The sequence below is a fragment of the Labrus mixtus genome, chromosome 5 (genome assembly GCF_963584025.1).
Source record: "Labrus mixtus chromosome 5, fLabMix1.1, whole genome shotgun sequence".
Classification (NCBI taxonomy): domain Eukaryota; kingdom Metazoa; phylum Chordata; class Actinopteri; order Labriformes; family Labridae; genus Labrus; species Labrus mixtus.
This window is the reverse complement of record NC_083616.1, coordinates 13,080,056-13,107,918: the sequence shown is the minus strand read 5'-3', so window position 1 is coordinate 13,107,918 and position 27,863 is coordinate 13,080,056. Positions and strand designations below refer to the sequence as shown.

At 42.1% G+C, this 27,863-nt stretch overlaps 1 long non-coding RNA gene across 1 annotated transcript in view; it reads left to right on the top strand.

Annotated features, from left to right (window-relative positions):
- Positions 1-27,863, top strand: part of LOC132974107 (uncharacterized) — a 39,036-nt gene that overhangs the window by 2,972 nt on the left and 8,201 nt on the right. The window contains exon 2 of the long non-coding RNA XR_009673096.1: positions 11,989-12,084. This is a non-coding gene — a long non-coding RNA (uncharacterized LOC132974107). The remainder of the gene's footprint in view (positions 1-11,988; positions 12,085-27,863) is intronic.

The following is a 27,863-nucleotide window of genomic DNA, read 5'->3' as shown; positions in this document are numbered from 1 at the left end:
CCGAATATATCGCCTTCAATGGATAGACGGAAGATGCAGGCGCTCGTGCTGCCCCAGGATGCTCTCTTCACTGGGCTGTTTATTGCTTACTAGGATCTAAATCTTTACGCATATCCCAAAAGCAGTTGAATCGCTCTCTTTCTGTTTAAAAAAAAGCCTTTGGTTTCCTTGTCATCCATTTTCATCCCTGTGTGAGAAAGAAGGCAGACAGCTCGATGCGAGGCGGACTTATTCCAGCGCGCGCTGTGTAATGGATGGATGGAGATTGTGCATGGAAAGGAGGGTGCATTTGCGTTTCTTTCATGACATCACCGCTGTAACATTGTCGTGGTCCGAGGCCTTTGACCTAACCGGGGTTGGTCCATATTTTGGCCACCCCCAGCCCCCCTATCGTTTGGGGATGGCCCTTATCCCCCCCCCCCCCCCCCCCCTTCTCCACTCTCCGTTTAGACCGAGCGACCATGCAACCTGCAGAACGGACCCTTTGGTTCAGAGTCTCTGGCTTCTGGATGTGAACGGACAACCTGACACTCTTTGGGCTAAAAACCAAGGTCTTGTCTTTATAATCCGACACATTTGCGTCTTAATTCCCTGTGCCGTTATTGCACTTTTCACAGGAAACCGGATTTCCCCCCTCTCCGCCGTGTTTCTTCTCCGCCGGCCTCACAGGATATCTATTGCTGCTGCCACAACGACTTAATAGAGGCGAAAGAGCCTTTTGTGGGATTGGAGCTATTTGCATTGCAAATTAGGGCCCCTGTGCAAGGATGACTGCACCTTACCCGCGATTTTCAAGGCCTGCTTCAACTCAGTAATATTGCTTAATGTCAAGTGACTGTGACATTAACATTTGGGATAATATATCATTTTTCCCACAAGATTTGCCGCCTTTTTACACCAGGTGTGTGACAGTCCTGTCTGTGCTATAGTGGAAACATAAGGAATATAATACACAATGTGACTTGAATGAGGATGCTGAGGACTTTTCCTTATATATTTGAGTTGTGAGAGGTGGAAACTTGGAGCCCAGAAGAGGAAATTTACATGTGGATTATTGCTGAAGACAGGGAAGTGGGTTGTTATCTTTGGTTATCTAGCTGTATGAGTGTTCTGCTCGTCATAAAGCTAGATAACCGAAAGTAAAAACTACTTCCAGACTCGTCGAGGACTCATGACATATTGCTCGATTTCCCGGTGGACCAGAGAATGAAGATGCTATTGATATTTATATCTTTACACTTTATTAAGATTTTTTTGTTTTGTTTTACTATGTCCTATTTATCACATATAGGCTACAGAAAAGAACTCTGATTATTTAAATTCATAACTTTTTTTCAAGGATCATATTTCACATCATTGTTGTACAGTCAACCATCTACATAATTTAAATGTTAATGAAAACACACACACACACACACACATACGCACACGCACACACGCACACACACACACACACACACACACACACACACACACACTCACTCACTCACACACACACACACGCACACACGCGCACACACACACACACACAGACACACACACACACACACTCACTCACTCACTCACTCACACATACACACACACACACACACACACACACACACACACACACACACACGTTAATATTTATAGCATAGGGCATGTGATCTTTTAACATAAGGTATCATTTTACATTTTAGTTAACTTAAAATTTTAACTCAGGCATATGTTGAGTATTTATGTGAAATAGTGACATTTAGGGGTTGTTCAAAAATCCACGTGTCACTATTCTTTCTTTTTTTTCCCAGCATGACAGAGTCGAGCCAGGAAACGGCTCTGGCACCCTAAACAGTAATAATTAGGATGTATAGTGAACTGACAAAACTGGAGAGAGAGACAGAGAGAGAGAAGGAGAGAGAGAGAGGGGTGGGGGAGTGTGGGGTCAGGAGCAGGAGGGAGGTGACAGAAGAGGGAGGAGGGGGGGTGAGTAAGGGGATGGGGAGACGTGTGTGTGTGTGTGTGTGGGGGGGGGGGGCCGGGCCTGCTTAATTGATTCCGTTAACCGCAGTGCAGGAGATGTGAACGACTGGACGATCCCATTCCCACGCTCGGTGGGGCAAGTGGCAATGCCATACCCCGGCCCAATATGACAGACAGCGCCGTGAGGGCCTGAAGGGGCTGGGAGGGGGGGGGGGGGGGGGGGGGGGGCGACAGGGGTCATGAAAAGACGTCAAGTGCACCAGACTCATCTGCATCCCCAAAGAAAGAGGCGACGTTTCCCAGCCCCAGCCGACGCGGCGCTCCTAAACTTGGAGTAGTAACGGTCCTCCTGAATGCGTAATGTCTCGCCAATTGTACTGATAATGAGGACTTTGGGTCATTATCTTAAAACTATGCGGGTTTATGAATCTGAAAGGGATGTGCTGCAAATCTGTAATCCTGCATATGCCCCTCTAGAGCGCGCGGATCCAGCCGTTTTACAACTCGTGAGAATTAGTGAGGGCGCAGATAATGTTGCACAAAGAAGTCTGGGGAATTTGAATAAGTGACATCGGGGCGCTTTGTTTGTATTTGAACTTGACCGTGGACAAGAGCAATGTGAGATTAAAGTTGCTGTACGACAATTTACGAGAACTGTGTTTTTAGAATATAGGTGACATAACATTTTTGGAAAAAAATATAGAAGTGGTCTAAATTCAAAACCTCTATTTTCATAAGGTTTTAAAAAAAATAAAACATCATCTGTTGATTTAAAACGTTTATTTTATGGATTTTGATAATTTTACAAAAGGTCTTCATTAGACATTTTTGCACTTTTAGCAGTGGTGCTTTAAGTTGTGTATTTTTCCAAACCTTACACACAACTTGAGGAGGCTGTTATGAACTTGCTGACTGCTGGATCTGTCAGATGACAGGCTGTTTCCGGCTCAGACCACATGCTTAAAACTGGCCTGCTTATTTTAATAACGCACTCTGATATTGTATCTCTTTTTTATTTATACTCATTGCAGCTTCAGTGAAAGTGTGTATGTCTGTGAAACTCCAGGTTACAACATTTTCGAATTAAGCCATAGTTCAAGTCTAGCATATGCTCAGAAATCTGTGAAGCTGGCTCTTTGCAACAGAGGATTATTGGAGTGCAGTGTTAAGCAGAGCCACAGTGGCTGAATTCCACACTGCCTCTGCTGAAAAGGTCCCTTGCCGACTTTCTCACACCATCAGACAAAACTAGTGTCTCTTGTTCCCGACCTCTGTCAAAGACAGCACACAATACCAGGTCGTTTACCCGAAAGAACACAATTTGGTCTGAGCAGCGCTGAATAAAACAAGTCTTATTGTCCCCAGTTAAGTCGATTGAAATCGTCCTCTGGCTTTATGAAAGGGGGCTCTGTTTTCAAGTCTGGGGGCCACACTTAATGCCAGCCCAGTACACAGGTTTTCTGTTTGTTTTTCACAGAATAGTGGCTAATTGAAGGTTTATGCACATAACAATTTGCAACAACAAGTCCTCTAGTATTATTATATTCAAGTCTATGCTAATGGTTTATTTTAAGAGGTTTGGGTGGTTATAGTCACCACAGCATGGCTTTAATTTTACCTTCACAAAACTAGACAGAAAGTCAATCCTTCAGAGCACAAAAATCACCTAAGTCCACACAGTCAAAAGGAAATGCGATGCAATTCTGAGTTGCACTCACACAAGGAGAAAGCTTCATCACACGTCTCAAACAGCTGCAAATCGCACTTGCATGCATCTCCTCTCTTAGCCTCTCGTGTTCCTGGGCTGCATGTGGGAGAGCTGCAGTGTGTGTTGGCAGCGGTTTGAATGCAGGTCTTTACTACGTGTCTCTAGAGATGGAGTTAATCTCACCAATTTGCTTCACATTAGTGCTTTTTATGAACACTGGCAACCCCTGCTGGTTTGAGTCCCTAAAAATAATGAACTGCATTCCCTACCTGTGATGAGGAGGTTGCCTCTATGTCTACATTTCAAATTTACCTGATAGTATAAAATGTGCATTTATTTCCCTCTGTTTCTAAAAATGAAACAGTATAGTATACACAGCTGAAATGTGTATACTAGTGTGTCAGTTAGATTGCAAAACTATGCTTTCTATTATTTATAGTAATGTCCTCACAGTAGAAGCATGTTGCAGAAAAAAAGGCCATCCATTCATTTCACCGTGCAGCATATATTCACAAATACGGGCGTGCAATTTGACTATGCATGTAGAAATGAGTGGTGACAGTGTTTTTTTTCCTCAGTAAATGAGGCAGCTACGCACTTGGCTTTGCCCTCCTTCTAGCTCACACATATAGCGTGCTGCAGCCATTGTTGTCACGTGATTTGTTGAGTAACAATAACCATGGCGACCATGGTTGGTGCTTTCATATTCATTGGACGGTCAATCAGCATATTTTATGTGAGTGTGCCTGGGGTTTTTATGTACCTCCTCTGTGCTTGTGTGCTGTGTTTGGCAGGTGACGAAGACGGTTTACAACATGTATGTGCCCAGGATAATATCTGTGCTAAGCAAAAGACGTGATCATGGTCATCATACAGGTGCCATTTGTTAATATATATGTATTACATCGCTGTATTTTTTTGGTTCAAGTTGAGGACTTCTCCCAGATTAGTTTTGCATAACACACTGGGTAGATGTATGGCTTCTATTTTCTGTTGAAAAGTTATTACATTCAGAGCTGAATACAGATTTAGCCAGCTACAGTCAAAATTATTTTCTCAGGTTAGCATAGCTTGATATTGGGAGCCGTTTTAACAGCCTTATAATGAAGCTCCAAGTGAATCTCTATGAACGTCTGTGTTTGCATCCATGCATGTTTGTGTCTCTGCGGTTAACTGACCGAGGCTTCTTGGCTAGCCGGTGATGCCACTACATCATGTTAATGAAAGGGGAACAATGGCTGTGTCTCAGTCAACAACGTCTGTCTGTCTGGCTTGGGCCATGTTGTCTCTCTCTTTTCTGTGTGTGTGTGTGTCTCCTGGACATGAACTTGAACTTGAGACAGGCAGCCAGACACCATCTGTGCACCAGGGGTAATGAATTCAGTGCATTCATGGCTGTGGAGCAAGCCCGGCCACCGCCACCCATTGATGAGCAGATGACCCCTATAGTCTGAGTTAGCTCTTCATCACTAATAGAATTCAACAATACCAGCTGGTAGTGGTAGGGGAGTATATTTTTGGAGGAGAAATAAGAATGGCGGTGTATGCGTCTGACATGCATGTGTGCAGAATGTCTGCTTGTATGTGTCAAATTTTGAGCCTATATGCACGCATCTCTGCATGTATCCCCTCCTGTTTCTCTTAATCTCAAAATATAGTTTATGCAAATTAATTGACATACACCCTTTCCCATCCCTGGCACTGTCCCGTTGCCTATTAAACCACTGGCCTGTTCTTTTAACGACACAGCCACGCTGAATTTACTGCCTTGATAATTGAAAGGGCCGGCTCAGTATTCCCCCCTGATAAAAGGTAGTAAGTGAATGAGGCATAAACCTTAAACAAGCCAGGCACAATGTGAATTCCTGCAGGCCCTCCTTCTCCTCCTCCTCCTCCTCCTCCAACCCAAGCTTCTGTCACAATCACACATGCACACACGCATGCGCACACACTATAAGGCTTTTCCCTCTGGTTGGTGTCGCCACGGCAACGGTAGGTGAGATCACCGTGCGCATGGCAGCATCAGCCCCTGCCATTGCAGGACAGATTCCTGGTTTGTGTGTGTGTGTGTGTGTGTGAGATTGTGTGTGTTTTTGTGCATGTGTGTTCAGGTCTCTATGCAAGATGCGCGAGTGCCACCCACTCCCTGTCTCCACGGCTCTATGTAGACGCATAGTATCCTGATTAAATGTTTCCTGTCAGGTAGCCACACACGCTCTCTGGTTAATTTAAACTTTTTTTGTGTCGATTAATGTTGCAAGTTTAAGGGTGAGAGTTTGTGGTTTACATTTAAGGCTAAAAACTAAGTCTAAAATTGTACATGGGTCTTTGGCACACATATCAACACACAAACAGCCCAAAGGTGTCATTGTCTTCCTTAATGGTGTCATTGGCGATTAACAGGGATCTGATTGACCTCCCTCCATAACAGACCAGCCAGCCATAACTTTCCAATAATCCACTGAGGAATGTCATGGTTGAGCCTTTTTTAATGACATCATGCATGGCCACTTGAGCGTCTTGTGGGGAGCAGCGGGCATGCTGTGCTCTGCCACGCTGTACGGCCCTCCCCTTTAGCTAACTGTGCGGATATGCACGACTGACATGTCAGACAGGCACCTTTATCAAAGAACTATATTCCATGTGTAAAGTGTCAAGTGATGGTGTTTGAAACAGATCCTTGTACTGGGTATAGTTTGTTATTGTCTGGCATGGTGAGATAGTTTTGACTCCTTTGGTATTAACATGTCTTTGATAGTTATGACATGAAGAATAATGTGCAAGTAATAGCTACGTGGAGAGTCAAACTTTACAGTCTAACAACAAAGTGAAGCTTTGGCCCTCCACTAAATTGTTAATCTGTATATATAGTCAGTCAATTTAAAATTGTAAGCTTGTGTTTTTTTTCCCCTTTACTGTGCACCAAGCTGACAATTGCAACCTGTAAGGGCTAGTGAAACCAAAATGTGGTTGTCCCAAATTTGCCTGCCTTATCAGTCTTAACTCTCCATCAGTTGCAAAAAAAAAAAGAAAAAAAAGGTAATACGAGAGAAACATTAATGATCACTTGGGATGGTGAAAACACTTGTGTTCATCCCATTTCATATTTGATACAAGGATAGTTAGAAATAACTTTCAGAATAAATTGATTTTGGCTGATTCAGTGTAAACATTCATGTTAAAATAGTTTGTTGAGTCAAATATATAAATATATAAGACACTTATAATAAAGACACATCTCAGTGCTGTGTGAGCTGACCATGATGGTTGTAGAACCCCTGAGTTTCAGATTCTGGGATAATATCACATGATGATACTTGCTTTAAATTCTTATCTTAATAAAAATGGTACTAAATCAATAATGTGATCAAATTGCCACATATATTTTTTTTCACTCTCTGCTCCTTTAATGTCACTGGCAATCATGTTTCCAACCAGTACAATATACTTAGAGCTATGTTGCTGCGTGATAAGGTATTAACACACTGTCAGCAGCAGTGCACAATATGGCTGTGTGCTAAAATGCTATTCTCGTACTACATGTAAAACGCTGCTGCCGTGTGTCCTCTAGGATATCTGTGCTCCACTGGCTTTTGATTATGCAAATACTATGCACTATAAATAAATTAGTATAATTGCATCTGAAATGTTCTTTGAATCTTCCTCGAAGATGAAAGGGTGTAAATAATATATCTTGTGTCACTGCATTATTCATCCTCTATTAGTTACAAACATTGAGCGGCTTGTAGCATATGCTATGCTTTACATTTAAGTGGTCTGAAAGTTTTTTTTTTCCACATTTTAACTGTAAGTACTTCCATGATCTGTCAATATGAAGGTACCCATTTCTAAATTATGATGATAATTACCTCTTACTGTTTTTTTCCTCCTCATGTTCTACGAGTATTCTTTACTAATTATATCAGATTAATGCAGTTTTGTAAAATTTCACTGGCATTTTTTTTTGTATTTGAATGATAATTTCAAAAAGCTTTGACTTATGTGAAACAGAACGTACCGTACCGTATCCATGGTCTTCACATGCAGATTATTTTTCTTTTTTATTATGCATAAACGCGCCTGTAGTATATCGTTTTGCATAAAAAGGGGAGGGGCTTCAGACTCCATTAAGTAATCATAAATACTGTGGTCAGGCAGCCACTACAATTAAAATATGCCCGTCTTTGCGCACTTTGTAAAGCATATGGTACCGAGGCCTCAGAGCAATTTGAATACGGGGGAACCATTTGAAAAATATATGCTGGTCGGCAATTAAATTATATGGGCTCTCGGACTGGAGAGCCAGTACCAGCGCATATAGAATAGTGAGCAGTAGTTGCTACGCTCGCATTAGCATCTGGCCCTTTTATGTAAATTTGATGAGAAAGGACTCATGCATATACGCCAAGGCTGGGGTGTACTCGCCTAATATCCTTATTAGAGAGGGGTGAATTAAATATTTATTAGGGGGGCTAAGGGTTAGGAAGGGGGGCCTGTCCTGTGTTGTCGTTGAGGACCCGAGGTGGAAGAAGAAGGAGGAAAGGGAGGAGGAGGTTGACTTTCTCTACGAGTGTCTCTCTCTGCCTCAAGGTGCCACCATCTTAAGGCGTTTGGCAGTAGTGAGAGTGTGAGGAGGGTAGACCTAAAATGTCCGCTGGCATAGACACGCACACGCATAGATATTAACGCATACACATTTCTTCGTGCTGTGTGGACAGGAACACAGAGCTCTGAAAGTCAATTATTCAATTACTGTCATCGGCTGCTATGCATGCTGAGCATTTCATTTCCATGTATTAATTCCCTCGATTACTGTCGCCTACGAGTTCGGCCTGTGTTTAGCTTTGTACTGCACGCCGTTTGTAGGGTACAGGTGCAAATAGTCGACAGTAGAAATCAGGTGTGTTCTTAAAATATAAGAACCCAATTAACAACATTTACTCATTTTCAGCCCTAGAGCCAGAAGCTTGAATTGTTTTCAGCTTGATTTAGCAAAACATTGTAATGGGACGTAATGCATTTTAATTTAAAAACATTTCAAGTCATGCAAGTATATTTATAATTTTATATGACGTTTTTACATTTTGTATGTTCCACATGTAATTGAAATGTATCAAGCACATTGTACATTACACAAATGTACAAGTGTAATTACCTGAAATCTTAAAGGCTAACATGCAGCTTTTTAGTGTGTGTTAGTTATCTCTATAACTTTTGTGTGAGATGATGCCTTTCTTAAAACTGTAACAGTAAAAATGTTAATACAATACAAATGCCACATAGCAGAGAAAGGGAGTCGGCAACAGTATTTCCAATTTATGTAAATCAGCGCTTTACTGTTTCCCCCTCATTTTCGGTCTCCTTCTCGCTAACTCATTCTTACTGTCACATACACACACACGCGCACGCACGCACACACACACACACACACACACACACACACACACACACACACACACACACACACACACACACACGCGCGCACACACACACACACACACACACCGTAGCTGACCTCCCCTATCTGTTAATTATCATAAATGTGCTTAGTGAGGCGACACACACACACACACACACACACATACACACACACACACACACACACACATTTTTCAGTGAGATACAGAAACAGAATTAGCATTCCTTTCATCCTGAAGTGCTCCTGAGGCAGAGCATGAAGAAGAATGTGCAGGAAATTATTCAAGATGAATTATAACACACATCATCCCCATTTATTTTTTTGATGCATAGTGTATGTGTGTATCAGTTTAAAAAGATACATTATCAGAGGTATTAGAGTTTTGGTTTCAATGGGTTGTTGATTTGTTCATATGTAGTTCAGGTTTACTGCCGTGTTTGTCAGTATATACTAGAAGTGTGTTTTTTATAGGTGGATATTTTGTCCGTGTGAGTTGGCTGTCCTTACACAGAGAGCATGTTGTGTATTTTATAATGCATACGTATACATAGGACACCAGTTGTTTCCCTACCATTATCCCCGTCTCCTCTGATGAGTGGTACGCCTTGGTGTGCTGCCAAAGAAGTGCAAATAATTAAGCGTGTGCATGTTGGAGCCCGGCGTTGGCTAATGGATTGTTACCGGGAGGAAATGAGACAGGCAGCATGGGGGAGATGGGTGGCAAAGCAAACCTCGACTTTGGATAATGAAACGCTGGAAGCCACCGGGGTGGAGAGTAGACACACCTCTCGTGTAGGAAATGCTTTTGTTCTATGACGACTTCTTTTTTGTCACATAAGCAGGTGCAATTGTTGAGGAGTCACACAACACAGCTGTGCTGCAATACAAGATAGATGTAGAGTTTTAACAATTTTACATGTCTTTAACTGCTTCAGATCAGTGCAAGGCACTAAGGCATATTTCCTATTTTCCACTCAATAAAAGATCCTTGTTTATGTTCCATCAATCATGTATCACACCTGTGTGTGTGTGTGTGTGTGTGTGTGTGTGTGTGTGTGTGTGTGTGTGTGTGTGTGTGTGTGTGTGTGTGATACATATACATTTGCATTATATTTATATTTATAATAACCTGCTTCAACACTGGGGTTGTGTCTTGACACTGTGGTTGCCAACCCCTAACCCCCCCCCCCCCCCCCCTCCCCCCCACCCACACACACATGTAGGCTAGGAGCAGAATAGTGGTGAGGAGAGGGGAGTGGAGGGAGATAGAGGAGCAGGAGGGAGATGGGATGAGACAAGCCACACAAGCCGCAAAGGGAATGGGCTGAAGGTGGAGGGGAGGGGGCTGTATAGTTACCCTAAAACCCTGCTGTAGGGCTGGAAACAAACACACATACATGTACACACACACATTCACACTATGGTTTGCCACACAACCGCAAACCCTCTCAGATTAGTGTTAAACACTGCATAGGGGAGTAAGACAATACACCCAGTGTTAATAATTGTTTTTATTGCTGCTTAGTACTCAATTTTTCATTGCTTTTATAAGTTAATATTTTCTAACATTAATGATTTTTTCTTAGGATCTTTGATGTTAACGTTATTTTTGTAAAAAGACTAATTAAAAAAGATCAATAAAATTCAGAACGAAATACAAAAATGAGTGTTTTGTGTTTTGTGTCTTGCTATGCAACCTGTCAGTGTGGGTTTCAGTGCAAGTACAAATGTGTAGCTATGCACACGTGTGTGTTGGGTTAGTGTGTGTGTGTGTGTGTGTGTGTGTGTGTGTGTGTGTGTGTGTGTACACTTTGACATGCAGCTCTAATAAAATGTGGCATCTGTCAGTTTGATATTGACATGCCAGAAGAGGCTCACGATCATTCGGGAACAGAGCATGAGATCCAGAAGAAAGACATTACAGTAAACTATTTATACTCCTGTATACTGTATATTCTCCTTCTGAGTCTATCAGGAGACTTATTTTTAAATTATGCTTATAAAGTTAAACCTTTCAGACTTCACAAAAAAGGAAAAAAGGCAGCCTTCACAACCTTACAAAAGAGAAAAGACGTTCACTGAATTAGCAAAGGAGCATTTTTTTGCTTATCTTATCCACAGCATTTTTGACATCTGACCTTTTTTTTTTTTTTTTTTTACTGTGATTAGGATATGATTGGAAAAATATTACATGCTTATAGGTTATAGAAGTCCATCGGCATGTGGCTGTGCAAGGTCAATCATTAGGTGCCAAACTAACCATTGACTGCGACAATTTATAATGCTCACCTTTGACCTCTAATGGACTTGTCCTTTAGCCTTGGCATTTGACCTCCTCACTCCAGTGAGAGGAGGCCTGGGTCAGGGGTGGCCGGGTTCAACAGCACGGCTGCTAAATCAGCATTACCATACACCAGAATACACCTTGAAGACCATAGTGCTTAAACTAGAATTAACAGTTTAATGTGAGGTATTTCAGCATCTAGATTTAAAAAATAAAACTAATCTAATCTTAATCTAATTTAAACTACATTTTATATTTATTTGAAGTGTGAAACAACATCCCCCCTGTGACCTTCACATGATCTGTAGAGCAGCTTCTCATGTGCCATAAAGGTCCCACGTTTTCACTTTTGTGTATGTGCTAAATCGAAGAGGTTGAGACGACATTTGCAAAAAGTTATTGCAAATTTAAACCCCTGCCAGTATACTTCAGCTGTGGTAAATGTTGCCTCTGTTTCCTTCTTTTAGTATGTATTTACCTAACTCTTCTGTCTTTTGAGTGTAAATATGTAAATTGTGTTTTGCTCATGAAGAGTTATTCAGCATGTACAGGTTGCCTCTTGGTAATCGTAGTCACTCCCTACTCATGTGTGTGTACGTGTGTTTCTCTTTGCTGCAGTGATGGGGAAGAGGAGCTGTGGAGAACTGCTGGCAGCAGGAAGCAGAGGTCAACACCAGATCTCTGGGATTTTGCTCTCCAATGGACCCACATGAGGTAAACCTGGGTTCAAAAAGAAAATATGTGTGTCTATATGTGTTTACAGTTATAGCCTTTATAGACTTAATGTGTTGGCGTGTAAAATACAATTTGAGATATTTTCCTGCCACACTATTTTATTTTTTCTATTTTAGCTCTTAAAATTATAGTTTCATTATTTCAGACTCCAAAATCACTTAGTTCTTGACTTATTTGCTGTTGACATGGTTTTGATATTTATCTAATATTCATTTAAGAAATATAAATACAAAGTATTGATAATTTGGTCAAATTCAGCCACATTTCTTTGTAGGCAGGGGTTTGATTTGAGTGTTTTTTCCTCCTGTGTGTCTATCTCTGCTGATGTGTGAGTGTGTGTCTGTTTGCCTGCAGCAAAGTTAGCCTGTGTGTGTGTGTGTGTGTGTGTGTGTGTGTGTGTGTGTGTGTGTGTGTGTGTGTGTGTGTGTGTGTTGGATGAAGGCATAGATGTTAGTAGTGGTCCAGAGGACACAGTAAACAGAATAACAGCAGTTTGAAGGCAGCTCAGGCGATGTGATCGTGGGCAATATCAAATCCCATGACCCGTTCTTTGCCCTGTGGTCCAAACCAAAGACAAGAAGCACAGGGGAAACAGAGGTTACTGTTCACTGTTCATCATCACAACAACAACACAAAATACACACAACTACAGTAACTACAACAGTGGAGTGATTTTTAAAAAATGTCCACTAGCCATTGAAACCCACACAGTCGTACTAATTGGCCCGAGCCCTGCCTTTTGTGTGCATTGCGTGCAGAACCTCTTGCTCCGTTAATTAGACCTTCAGCCATTATTAAATGTGACATTTTATGTTATTGAAGATGGACAAACATTTTAATGAGCAGAGTTTGCTCTCATGACAAGGAATTATGTATTATATCAGCAGGCTGCAGCATCTGATCACGATCTGTGCCTTCTGTTTTCAACTTTGACCCCAATTTTCTTAAGAGGAGACGACAACTCACAAGGCTGAAGTAGTGTGAAAATCTAGGATGTTAGTTTGCCAAACTTATATCCAAAACCTCGCTCGCTGAAGTTATTGACAACGGTTGTGCTCAGCAGAATATATACAACAGCGCTTGGTATGCCATGCTTTTGGAATGATGGAAGAAAATGATATGGGAACTTTGGTATAAAAGAATGAATCGAGGTGGAAACATCTGAGTGACACAAAATCTTCTATGTTGAGAGTTTCCCAGAGTCAAAAGTTGATCTCATGGAGATGCTAAGACAGAAAAAATAAGTGGCTGAAGGGAAGAGGTGGTATGTCAGCGCCCATGGGCCTCACTGTGCGGTGGTGTTACTCGTCCTAATTACTCCCAGTACTCACACTTGTGGGTGTGCTGCTCAGAAGGGCCAATTAAAAGGGCAGGGCAAGTCACTGGGAAGGGAAAAGTCAGTGCTCAAGTCTGTATCTATATAAACTTTACCCCCGAGAGATAACGACCAGCAAACTCTACTTTAAATTTACACAAAGTACCTCTTTGTAAGTAGTTAAAGCTTTTGGCACCACAGCACTGCTACAAATGGAACATCTTCCCACTTGAACCTTGGTATTGTTATTTAAAGAAAACCTAAGCTTAGCATGTAGTCTGGCTGTTTTTAAAAAAAAAAAGACAGGATCACTGTTTTTATTTAATCAAGATATTTAAGGGTTCAATTGAAGTCAGCCATTTGTTAAAGAGGAAGTTGTAGAGGTGGGTCAACAGCTTTAAACACCAACCACTTCCCTGAACAGAAAGAGAAAGCTGCCTTTTGACTTACAATAATGAATCATTTCACTCTAAGATCCAACATGATAGAGTAAATGCAACATCTGTGCGGCATCTTCTAAACCTTTTTTTCTACACGTACTGAACTTCCGTTTCAGACAGACCTCACTCTGTCTGCTAAAAGCCCGTAAAGTGTACTAGGGTCAGTGGACCCCTATATGTGACTTTGCATTATTCAGTTAGAAAGGTATAGGCCTTTTTATAAAAAGGAACAGCTAACAACCCCCCCCCCCCCACACACACACACACACACACACACACACACACACACACCAGCAGTTGCGTGTGTGCAGAATATGTCAGGGTCGAGGTTTTAAAGTTGAAACAGGAAACCAGGACAGCTTTTCATCTTTGCAGATTTAGATGTACTTTGACAATATCAGGAAATGTTCCCACTTGAAATGAGGACAAGGACTCTATTTTGGCTGTTTATTCTCCTCTCTCTCTTTTCTATCTGATCCAAAATGTAGTATTCTATTATCATGATTAATATTTGTCATTGCTTGGATACAAAAAAATATATATTTGCACCCTACATTTTTGCATTGTGGTGGTTGCCATTTATTAATTAATCTTTGAAAATACAGAATGATTTAGATACAGTACATATTTCCTGTGCTGTACTCATAATAATCTATCAGACGTGCATACATGGAGTACAGCTGATTGTTAGTAGTATTATAATGTGGCACCAACATTTGAGAATATAAACCCTTCAGTGTTGTAGGCCAGCTTGTGGAGCATCAGTACTCGCCCACAGCGATTAATGAAGTCGTCTGCATGAGCCCGCATGATTACAAGTACTGACTGTCAGCAGTGTGTGTGTGTGTGTGTGTGTGTGTGTGTGTGTGTGTGTGTGTGTCTAAAACATTCTGTAGTTAGAAAAGGTATAGGCACAGTTGAGAAAGAAAAGGAAATACAAAGGGTTAATTCTTGTAATACAGATGCAAACAACATTAATGATGACTGAAGAGAAAGAGGCACATTATTTATGAAAACATTGTAATATATGTGAATGGTCTTCTTTCTTTTCTATGATTTAGTTTCCATATTTCCTATTTGTCATGTTATTCCATATTTCATGCTTGGATGCCATCTTTTCCCTGTGCTATATATTGCAGATGCTCATGCCTCTTAGCGATAGCACAATATGTCCTTTCCACGGTTGCTCAAAAATTTCCACAAATCTACAACATATTCATCCCCCCCCCCCCCCCCCCCCCCCTCACTCACTCCCTCATTCTGATGCACCGCATTATCGTCGGTGTGCCATGATCAGTCTAGTATCTGACTACTTCTTGTCTTATCAATTTATAATTAAACAGATAAAACTACAGGGATAAAACTACAGTTTTTTTTTCATATTTAATATCCAAGTAGCTTTCAGCAGGCTGTGTAACAGCGCTGCGTAGGGAGGGTGTCTTCTGCATCATCATACAGTCAGAACAAAGGATATGCACATCGTAAAAAATCATGCAAATGAATGCAAATCGCTGGCAGCTAGGAACAGCAAGGTGGCAGGAGGGCTGTTTGTATAAGCAGAGGGATGCCAAGGATTTTGTACACAACACTCGCTGGACAATCTTCCTTTAAGTTGTGGCAGATAACAGAAATATATATTGGTTTTGAAACACATTCTGAAGCTCTTCTACACAGTCTTAGGCTCAAAAGAAAATTATTTGCGGAGTTTGCTCTGATACATTCTGGATAGATCTAGTTACCCACAATGCCACAGCAATATGTAGTGTGTGTGTGTGTGTGTGTGTGTGTATTTATTAGTTGTTTTTTTTAGCTGGGATCTGTTTATTTAATTCTTACGATACCACAAATGCAGTGTTAATTCAAGAGGCGCAGCATAGGGAATGCAAAAGGATTCATTGGCTGCAGCATTGCAGTGCATTTCTGTGTTTGGATGATGCAATATTTTGACTGCGCCGCGTCAGAGAAATGCAGAGCGGTTTAACAAACCCTAGCGCTAATGAATGTGTCCTCTCTTCCTCACCTCCTCGCCCTCCCAGTTACAAATGCAACTTCATCAAACATGTGACATTTTCATGAGTGTGGTCAGTAAGTGTCTGGATTAGGTAATGTCGGACTGCGTTGGGAGAACAGTATACTCATATTGTTTTATTTTACAAAAAACAATCTAAATCGATTCCATCCATTCATTTTCTAAGACTAACACATTCACCTTAAAGCATCAGGGCTTTACCAAAGGTGCATTAATACAGCAAGTGCAAAAAGATCCCTTTTTTGAACCAATTGTCAGTGTACTTCATCTTAAATGATGTCTCATTTTTTCATATTTGAAAATACAACACAGCATTGTAGAGTGTGAGACATTTGTACAGTGGAAAATATTCAAGTGTGTGTTCAATTTAAGGTTAATTCAAAGCTCTGATTCAATACTTATTTGTAGGTTTGTTCTCTGTAGAAGAACAGCTATATGACCTTAAAGAAAAATTAACTCATTTCACATGGCATGTATTTCTGTAATGAAATTAATTTCTGCAGCATCACTGCCACAGAAAAAATGTCTGACATTAACGTAGACATGTTTTAACCACATCACATTGAAAGGTTCCCTTAGACATACATACCATTTGTTTTTAACTTCCTTATAAAATGATCATATTTAGATAATGCCGCCATCTTTCAGACATGAAACACACACACACACACACACACACACACACACACACACACACACACACACACAGACTCACTTGCAGACACAATATGGCAGGGGGAAAAAAAGGGGGAGGGCACAGACAGACATTCACAATTGTGCATAATGATGTTAACATTCCTGCATGTCTAATGCCGCAGATATTGAGACAGACACTAGCTGGTCGCTGGTCGTGCTGTGTGTTGTGTGTTCACGGCTATAAACTGTAGCAGTGCATAATGATGTATTAATTGCGGCCTGCTCTCGCTCGTGGTGTTTGGGCTTCATGCCGAGGTTACCGTGGGCCTTTGATGCGATTGTTAATCTTATCAAGCATATGCAGGATCACGCCGCATGTTATTTTCTACATCGCTCGCATGAAATTGGAGGCACACGGTTGTCTGACTAAATGAAAAGACATTTATTTTTTTTGCGTCACACAAAATAACAATTGGGATATGTGTTTGTTGTTTATTTTGGAGTGATTAACACAGATTTACAAAGCAGTTTGAATACAAATACACATCCCAGGGATATAAGTGTGCATTAGTGGTCAGCATTTTAGAATATTGATGCTAAATTGAAAAAAGCCATAGCAACGATTCAAAACATCCTCTTTTTTTTCTTTTTTTTTTGTATTCACAAGGAGCAGCTAGAAGCCTGTGCTTTAATTTCAAACGCATGCACCATCAAGTGATCCTCCAATACTGTTTTACATTTTTTTCAACTTCCTTAAAAATAGAGAGATGGACTGAAATGGGAGGGGGAAGTGGATATGAAAATGGAGCGCCGACATCATAAAAGATGGAAACAAAGAGGGACAGACAGCATACACCGAAAAGGACAGGCAAAAGATGAAGCTCATTTTTTCCATGGGCACCCAGTGGCGTCTGCATTGCAGATTGCTGAAATCCCCCTCGAATGCGTCCCTGGACTTAAGGGGGGTGGGGTGGGGAAGGGTGAACAAGGGATGGGTTTATGCTATCTCTGCTTTAGTACACTTTGTTTTTTTTTTTCCTCCCCCCACTGAAATATATTTTTTCTGTCTGCATCAAATGTCAAGTTAATTTCCTGGGTGCTATGAGGGATGTGTCCTCCCCTTCCGTATGTGTGGCAGGGCGGTGGATTGTGGCAGGGTGGTGTGTGTGTCTGAGGGTGTGTGTGTGTGTGCGCCTCTGTATGGGTGAATGGGGGGGAAAGGGAAAGGTGCATGGCAAGGCAAAGAGAGAGGCAAGAGGTGGTGCTGGGGGTTCAGAACAGTATCTATAAATTGGCTCTCTCTGTAGAGAGCAAGAGATGTGTGTTGAAAGTGTACACACATGAACATGAGTGTGTGTCTGGTTGTATAGGAATATGATCCAATTATTAAAAGATGCTTTTGTCAGTGTACCTATGCAACCATGTCCCTGTCCTTATTTCTGCTTCCACATGGTACAGCTCTTCTGAAGGTTCATCTGAATTGAGCACTAATGCAACAAAGAAAATGCATAAAACATGCCCTAGATTACAGAAGATGCTTAGGTTTCTTGATATTTCTCAACAATCCAAAAAAGGAATTTTCATTGACTGTCATTTGCTGTGCAACATTTCCATGAAATTATATTAAGTCCATGTCCTCCTGTCTTCTATGGTTTGGCCTATTTCTTCATTATCGTTGAGTAATTCTGTGACTCTGAGAACAACCTTTTTTTCTCTTTTTCCTGTGGTTACAAATAAGTCCCTCTATTATTGTGTCACTAACGGCTTTTAAAAATCTTGACTGTGATAGCGTTCATATGCACAGATTTATTTTGCTTCGATATGCACGGTGCATTCTGTAGTGTCTTTATATATCCAACTGTGCATGTCGATGCATGCATGGCTGTGAGTGGATGATTGCCAGAATGATTTTCTGCATTTTTACATACAGCTGTTGCGCGTATGAAGCTAAACTATGTTTTGCATTACGACGTGTGAAACGCCTTATTGCAGAGAAAGGGATTACACATTTGTCAGTCGTGCTTTCACTGATGTATGCTCCTGCTCCACAAATGTCACATCCCATAACCCAGAAAAATTACCCCAGTCCCACCTAATTACGCATATTCATGATGCTGCTTTGCATAGTGCTGCTAGCATGCTTCTGTTACAAGCCACAGAGCTGAGGGATGTGGCTGAGTGAAAGGGCTTTCAATCCACTGATTCAGTGAGTCTCTGCCACAAGCATCAGCTTCATAATGCCACCTCCATGCTGATTTTTTTTTTATGATCTCAAACCATTATATAGAGGGAGTTTTCGCTTATTTCTTACAGACAGACAAATTTGCACCGCCTGCAGCATGTTCAAACCTTTGGGAATTTTTAATAAAAGAAAATAAGCCTTGTCCTAGATAATGAAGGACATTTGGAAATAGAGCAGATTCACTGTAGGTTTCTTGAAATAACTCGTCATTTGTTCACCATTTCCACTCACTTTCTTTTTGGCTAATCTTTGTTGCTAGTAAATAACATGTAGATCAGAGGGCGACAATGTGGCAGTGGAAGACAGGGTAGTCATATATAAACAGTGGAAAAAAATACAAACACAGTTCTAACTGTAGGAAATACAAAGGGAGGGAAGCTTGGAGTTAGAAATGGAGGAGGAGCAGATAGAAAGATGGGAGAGGACGAGTGTTTGTGGCTGGCTCAGAGGCTCATTGTAGCACTTGTGGCATAGACTTAATCAGACTTGGCCCGGCTGTAATGAAGGAGAGGGTCCAGGCTGTGCCACTGCTTGGGTAAACAGCGATTGTTTCAGTCCAGTGTTCCCAAACTCGGCCAACAATGGTACTATTGTCCCGCCAGCTCTTATTAAGAGGCGATCCAGAGATGGGGTGAGGTGCAGTAGTTGGGAAAAGGGAGTTGGGTGAAAAGAGGGGAAGGGGGGTGGGGGGTAAAAAAAGAAGAGCGCAGGAGTGAGTGGGAACCTGACAGAAACAGAGGATGGAAAGGGAGGGGGGCGGTGAAGAGAGATGGAGGGATGGTGGGAGAATCTCTGAACTTGATCTTTTCTTCCGCACTTGCATTGTGTCGTCTTTTCCAACCTTCTTCCTTTTGTCTCCATATTTTTCTGGCCTTCTTGTCCTTGTCTTTTCCTCTCATCCACTCTTTCTTCCAGCAGCATCCAGCCACCTACTAGATTCCTTCCATCTGTCCTTTGTTCATCTTCCTTTTTTTGCATTCGAGATGGTGAGGGATGCTTTGCCTGTCATACCACCTTTGCGTCACCTTTCTCATCCAGCGATGGAGAGAGAAAAAGAAAAAGAGGAGGGGGGGCGGGGGGGGGGGGCAAAGAGAAGAGGAACGAGGGGGGGGAAGCGGATTGGGAGATGGAGGGGAGGGGGGTGAGAGGGACAGGGGCAGGAGGAAGACAAAAAAAAAAGATCAGGCTGCTTCCTGGCTTAATGAACGTGGGCAAAGGATGATCACAATAGAATACATTATACTCTTGTTAGTAGAGGCAATCAATTAGCAGAGAGAGTACCACTGGCACACCATCTTTCCCCGCTTGGGCACTGGCTCATTCATGGCCCAAATGAGCGGCCTGTGGAACCCCTTCGCTTCAAGGTTTTTCCCACCCTCAATGCCCAACGGCCACAAAAGATTGCAATGTGAAAGGGGACAGCGTTGAATTTGCATTTCCGCCACATTCAGTCCACATTAGATGAAATATTGGAGAGGTTACACCACACTCAAAGGTTCTGGCTCAAAGCAATTTCTCTTTACCTCTGGACATCCGTGTCTATATTAACCAAACCCTATTTAGTTCCCATCAGTTATACTAAAAAAAGCTTGATGCTGATTCGTTGGTCCCTATTGAGAACTGTCCTCCTACAAATGTACCAACTAAAGCTTGGTTCCACACAGCATGGGACTCAGACATGACAACGTCTATGTGACTGACAATTGCATACCAAATTGTCACTCAGGTCCCATCAGCAATTCATACAGCAGTTGGCTTAAATTCCTTCATCCTTTCCCCCCCAATGTTGTCGCCTCCTTTTTTTTGTGTCAAATAGAGGAATGGCTCCAGATAATGGCAGCAATCTATATTGTGAAAGAGGCAAGGAGTAGTTCCGCTTTAACACAGGCACAAATCATCACTGTCTGGCGGAGGATTCTATAAAAGTGTCGGTGATGAGTAGAAGAACACAGTGCTTTCAATGAGGATCCTCGGCCTGGAACTGTTCGGATTCCGGGCCGAGGGTAGAAATGGGGGAAATGAGGGAAAGGGGAGGAAGGAAAATTGTATTAAGAGAAGGGATGCAGGATTTGTTTTTCTCTTAAGACATGTTGTTCTGACAGGAAGATGGTCTCAGGTTTGGGTTCAGGGAATCTTGTGCTGGGCCATCAACCCTATGACCATCTGGAAATTAAAGGCAGAGTGCATTGTACATGTATTTCAATTATATAGGATTGTGCAATTGAACAATGTGTAAATAATTAGTCTATGCTTTTTTTTTTTTAAAGATGTGACATTTTTGTCATGATTATCCAAATGTTTTATCAGCAAAGGGGGGGGGGGAGGGGATTGAATCCCTGCCTGTTTTGTGTGTGCATATTGTGTGAACAGTTGCGCATTGACAAAAATACAACATTTTACAGTAGAAAGAGAGAAAATAGATTCTAAAAATAGTAAAGCATGTCTCTACTTTCTGGGCTAATCATTCAAATTCAAGGACAAGTTCATTATACGTTACAATATAACACGGAGGTAAACATATACAAATGAATTCTCTTAAAAATGTTTTCATTTATAAAATGCGAAAATTAAAATGTTTTGTGCTCTATTCTCGACAACCTAAGATTGAAAAAGTGCCATTATGTCTGTAAGGCTACTGGTAACCTTGTGACTGTGAATGAGTGTGAGTGTCTTTGTGTTCATGCATGTGTTTGAATAGCCAACTTGCAAGTTAAATCCCACAACATTTGTGCTATTTGAACCCATACAAAAAACCCACAAACTGATTAGTGTGAACATCGAATACAAGGTCCCTGCTTACAGTCAACATGCTCTGAAGAGCTCCTTCACTAATGGTGAAAGGATGAATGGAAAACGCATCACAATGTACATACATTCTGTTGTTAGAAGCTGTAAAGTGAATTTCATCTCTGTTAACTTTGAGTGCATTTGTGCAAGTGTTTTGTTGGTGTTCAAAGTGCCTCACAATGGTGCAGGGTTGTGTTCTGACCTTTAAAAGAGAGAAAAAAACACATAGCATTTTCCTCAGATTCTCAGTGTATAGTGTATGTGTGCTTTTTTGTTTGTATCTGTTGGAATATTAAAGTGCAAGTGCAAAATACTTATAATGTATGCAGTGTTGTTTTAGGCTGCAGAGGGCATTGTGTTCGCTCTCCACTTTGAAAGTTGAAATGTGCAACATCTAATAGATGGGGAGCAGGAAAGCTAACACGGGGTATGAGAGGGGGGATTGCATAAAGGATTGCATCTCTTGGAGGAATACATCTGACTGAGTTATTTGGGAAAAAAATCCTTACATGTTGAGGTTGCAAAGAGCTTTGGTTTAATAAGCAAAGAAAGATCTATTTATTGCCCAATAGTGTTAAAAATAGTTTCATAGATGTTTCATAGAAAGGTGTTGCTTTTGTTGCCCTTGAATCATTCTTTTTACATTGGCATTTCTCTCTTGCTTGTTTTGTTATCGTCAGCTAAGTCTGTTCCTCTTTGTCTGTTTCTTCTTGATCATCTCCTGCACTCACTGCTGGGTGTCGATGTACAGGTAGTCATGCTGCTGACATTTGTGTCCAAGCAGGGCATGGTGACATGGCCTTTACCACCCCTTGCTGGGTTCCCCCTTTTCGCCATTCCCTACCCCCTACCACCATTCTTAACCCACCAAGTCCTCTTCATCAGTGTGTGCTCCTACGTGTGTCTGTCAGCATGTGTATTTGTGGGGTTTCAGACAAGCCTTTGTGTACAGTGTCTACAGTGTACACCGAGTGTGTTTAAGCCATGTCCAGATCAGCCGTGTTAGTGCTTGCCTGTTGCCTGTGTGCGCAGTAGGGGACATGGTATGGAGCAAGCTTCTCACGCTGCTGGATGCAGGGCGATCAAAAACAGTCACTCAAAGGTTGTGGGACACACATGTGAAAGCTAAGATAATTTTGTACAAAATGTGTTAAAAAAAATAGTCACAATTTCCCAATCTACAAGTGACTGTTTCATTAATTGAATGGCAGAGAAACCCAACCTGTATTAAAATGGTATAGGTTGTTTGGCAAAAAAATCTACTCAGTTTGTCTGAACTAAGAATTGTGGAAGAGCTATTATGTGCACAGACAAAGTGCAAAGCATCATTGTTCTTCTCCTCAAACACACATGCACAAAAGTACAGACATGCTCACCGTCCCTGCAGCCATGGGAATGGAGAATGCTGAGGTTCAAGGTCATTTCAAGTATTCTGCAGCCCGGGGCTCTCCATTGTCAGAGGACTGCATCCTCTTTGCTCACACATGCACTCACCAACACATTGTTGGTAGGCACAGACTCCGCACACAGCATCAACACATCCGAGACAGGGAAGTGTCTGTCAGGTGAGAACATGACACTCTGTGGGTCAAGTCACATACACAAACAGGTACAGGTGTGACTCTTCTATGGAGACACAATTATCTGTTTTTGTTTTCTGTAGCATTCAATGTCCAGGCGCAAAAGAATGAAACGTATGACTGCGCGGACAATTGCTGTTTTCTGTCAGCATCAAGGTCTTTTTCTGCTGTGATTGTTTGTATGTTGTGCTCCACAGTCTGGAGATTGTTCTTTTTTTGTCAAAATGCTGGTTAACAACTGTTTGGCAAGGACAGATTACTTATATTTGGTCTCCATTTAGAAAACGTGTGAGAAATAGAGATTTTTTTTTTGTTCGAGACAGAGCTAAGATGAGGGGGAGAGAGAGCAGCGGTGGGTGTGATTAGCTCCTTTGTTGGAGGTCTGTTGAGCTTCATTGGCTGCAGAGAATAGCTTCCTAATGAACCCAGCCAAGCTTGGACCAAACTTTGTGTTGAAGACAAACTAAGTTATGGTGGTCCGGCAGAGTGCTGAGGGCGAGTCGACTGATATACAACGCCTGGACATATGGTCCCCCCATCACGGCCTCTCCCAGCCACTTTCTCATGTCCTGGCGTCGGTGTTTTTGTGTGTGCATTTGTGTGTGTATGTCAGGATGGTTACGCACCAGTAGAAATAATTTTCTCTTATATTCGTTTGAACACAGAAACATAGAACTGGAAAATAAAAAAACATGGAAAAAAGTGAAGGGGGGGGGGGGGGGGGGGGGGGGGGTGTCTGAGGGCGGAGAGAGAAAGATGCTGGTTGATGCTTACTGAAAGCGACAGAGGAGAGAGGGCTGCAGGCTTTGTCTTTCCAGCTGACCCCAATACAGAATCCTTTCTGACACGTCCTACAAGACATGGAGTAACGGAGTAAATCAGGCTGACCTGGCTGTGGTGTAGCAGAGACGGCAGCACAGTAGAAGCAATATAGACAAGAAGCACATGGTGACTGGAAGACAAGAGGATGAAGGTCTTGAACACTTTCAAATCTCATGTTGCTAAATGTTAAAGTTTGTTGTCCCCTGAGACATGGTGAATTAGATGGTAAACATCTCTCTTTTATTGCGGCTGCATATGTCCAGCATGTGCGCAAGTATGCAAAGATGTAAAGAGGAGGCACAGGTGAGCCCAAAGCGCTTTGAGGCTAATTGTTTGGGTCAGGAAGAGCGTGGGGAAGGATGGCTTCCGTGTCCCACCAACGAGGCCCTCGGTAACTGAGCTGGCGAGGGGGAGAATGGGCCCACTACAGGGCCACACAGCAGGCTCAAACAACACTTATTCTACCAGCCAAACTGTCAGCCAGAACAACTTCATTGTGCCCAAAATTGGAGTTGAAAGCAAGGCAGAGACTTGGAAAGAGGAAGGGGGGCCGGGGGGGGGGGGGGGGGGGAGGCAGTGGGAAGGTAGGGAGAAAGAAGGGGAAGATGTAAAAAGAGAAAGAGAGCGAGAGAGAGAGAGAGAGAGAGAGAGAGTGGGGTCTGTGGGAAACCAGGACTGGAAAAGGGGGAGTCCCAGAGAAAGTGCAGTCCTGGGGATGAATAGGGTCAGACAGTGTGAGTTCATTTCAGTGAGAAGAATTCCCATAGAGGCCGCACGAGTTGCAGACGGCTAGGAGCAAGGCAGTAGCTTGAATAAAATGATACATTCTGTGGAGGTGAAGTAAATTGTAGAACTTTATATTCTATTGTCTTTTTTATTTCTCCACATTTGCTCACAATATTCAGCCCTGGCAAACTAATTTCTTAGGCAATAACCACAAAACCACCCGATGTTGCGTCTTAGTAATGAGTATGTTTTAAGTGGTAAAGCCCCTTCCCCCATTATCTTATGCTAATACAATATCATATCAATGAAAATATTTCATGTATGCGGTTAAACTGTGCCACTCACATAGGCTCTATATACCCACACGCAGGAGATGTTTCCCTGCAGGATTCCCCTGCCTTGGACACCACGAGGCGTCCCGGCCACAGGCTTTGAACTGGGGTTTGTTTAAAGTACAACAGTGAGCCCCCTTCAGACTGACACTAAACCAGTTTAAATCAGTCCAACAATGATTTACGTCACCATTCTGCTCTTTGTCTCTTCTCTCTTCTCCCGCTGGCTATTTCAAATTCATCCTCCTGCCCTCGGTAACCACTGCTAAAGGGTGAAGAAGTTTACTTAGTCACACCGAGTTTACAGAGACGAGGAAAGTCTGTGATTCTGTGTGTGTGTGGGCGAAGGTGTGTGTGTTCACTCTTGCATGTCAGTGTGGTTTGCCCTGTGAATGTGTGTGTGTGTGTGTGTGTGTGTGTGTGTGTGTGTGCGCGTGCAAAATTCAGAAATGTACACACACACCCCCTGTTTGATCCAGAGCTAGCCCCGCAGCTCCCAGAGACTCAACAAAAGGCCTCCTCTATCCATTGTATGAGCTGTGTGTTTCCCAGGAGAGCTCGGGCTCAGCGAGAGAAGGGCCCCAGATCGCTTTCTCCTGACATGGATGTTTATTCGCTCTATGGTCCAGCAGAACACCCTCAAAAAGGACTGGCCTTAGCATTTTGACGCGTATGACACATGGTTTCAGAAAGAGAGGCGAGACTGGAGGGTGTGAGGAGGAAAAAGTGAGATGGAGAGTCTTGACAGATGAGCAGACATGCAAGACAGACAGATAGATAGAGAAAAAGGGCCCGTCTGTGAAGGTGCACTCATATGAAAAAGAATATTCATGCTCTTCTCCTCCATTTTATTTGCTCCTTGTCTTTACACTATTCAGCTTTCTTGTCAACATTGTTCATGAATGTAGATCCACTCGGTGGGCGGGTAGAGATCCCCCCCCACCCTGATCTTGACAAGCTCTCCCATCCCTGACTGCATACTAATTTCCTCCAGAACTACTGAACCAATGCAAAACAAATACAAATTGCCCAGGCTGCTTTTCAATGCTTTAGAAGCAGGAGGTTAGCAGATAGTAGCTGTCTATTGTGGGTCGGCGATTAATCAGGCCTGCTGTGGACAGAGAAGCTTAGAGGGATGGCAATAAGATATCTTCAGGAATGCGTTAGTATTTTTAAGTTTAAAACCCAAAGCTAATGAGGACAAGCGTTAAAGAGCGGCTCATTCATTCACCAGTCAATTAGAAGTCCATCAAATGTTCAATTTGATCAGGTAGAAATAGTTGTTCTGACACAGATAGAACTGTTTTCAACCACTGATGTTGTCTCAACTGTCTTGGCAAGTACTGCACCAAATTGGGCAATCCAATCCGATTACCAATCATCCCCAAAAAAATCAACTGGTCTCTGCTAAAGTATTGTATGAAAATGACAAAAGTAACAACATACGGCTAGCAGAGGGTTCAATGGTGGTCAAATGTCAGCAATCTGCATTCTTGCACCTGTATTTTTTGTATTTTTTTAATCTCAGGAAAACCAAAGTGGTTGTCAGAATCAGAGAATACAAAGGTCTATTTAAGGGAACTGGTATCAGGAAGGAAAATCTGGTATTGTAACATCTCTTACGACCAATCACTGAGTTTGACAACAGCAGGTTTCTGGCAGACACCTTAGTTCACTTTATAGACAACGATTTGTCGTCGGCTACTCCCTCTTCCCTGGCTGTCGTTATTTAAGATATGTGACTGCTATCTATCAAAGTACTTCTTGCATGTGCCAGTATCTAAAAGTTTTCTTGAGGTTGAGGGTGCCTGCGGCATTGGCCATGGATCTCAGTAGAGCTCCAGAAGCCGACAGCTGAAAACAAACATGGTAGGCTGATACCATCTAATCTGTTCAACACCATTATCGTCTAAGATATCGCTATATTCCCCTCGTACGCACCCACCCTCCAAAACCAGACTTACTCTTCTCTCCCTCTATACTCTACACCCTTTCAGGGGAAAGCTTGTGCTAAGGCTGAGAGTGAATGTAAGCCATTGTTATGGTGTAACCAGACTCCACAGCAGGTTGTTTGATCCTGTTTTGGGACTGAAAAGCCTTTTCTTTTTTTTTTTACTTGAACCACCACATCAGCTGAGAGGGTCAGACAACAGAGTCTATATGTAGAGTCCTCAGTCTGTGTGCTTCTTTTTTCTTTTCATCCATACTTTGTCTCTCATTGTCAGTCTAAATCTCTCATCCACATTCAGGCTTGAGTCTGTAGCTTTAATTACCATAAAGAGGAGCGTGCACTGGTTCACATACTGTACTTACATATGCTTTTTAGGCACACTCTCTCAAGTCGCTCTCAATTTCTCCCCTGATCGCTCTCCCTTTTTCTTTAAACAGGATCTCCTTGTAACTCTTTCCTGGGATTATATTTCTCTCTTGCACCTCCGCCAAGGCAATAGCACGCACATACAAAAAAAAAAAAAAACAGATTCAATTGGAAAGCGTTTCAATGACAAAAACCTTTAGTAAATTGTTTTGTTTGCTCACAATACTTTCCTGTGATACATCCAAGCGCTTGGTGTGTTCCTGTTTACCCAACATCATTCCATTATTTACATTACAACATAGAACCATGCAGGCATATTGTCAACTGTTTTGGGCGCTGACTTGCACTTCTGCAGCCTTTGTTACTGTTTAGGCATTGTGTTCTCAATTTATGATCTGTTTGCCGTTCAGCATGGACAATGTACATGCAAATATCCTCGTCCCATTATGCTGGCTGTCTTTGTCTGTCAGCTTTCTTTCCTAAGAGGTATAGGGCTTGGGGGGGTTGAATGGCGCTGTATGTTTTTGGATTT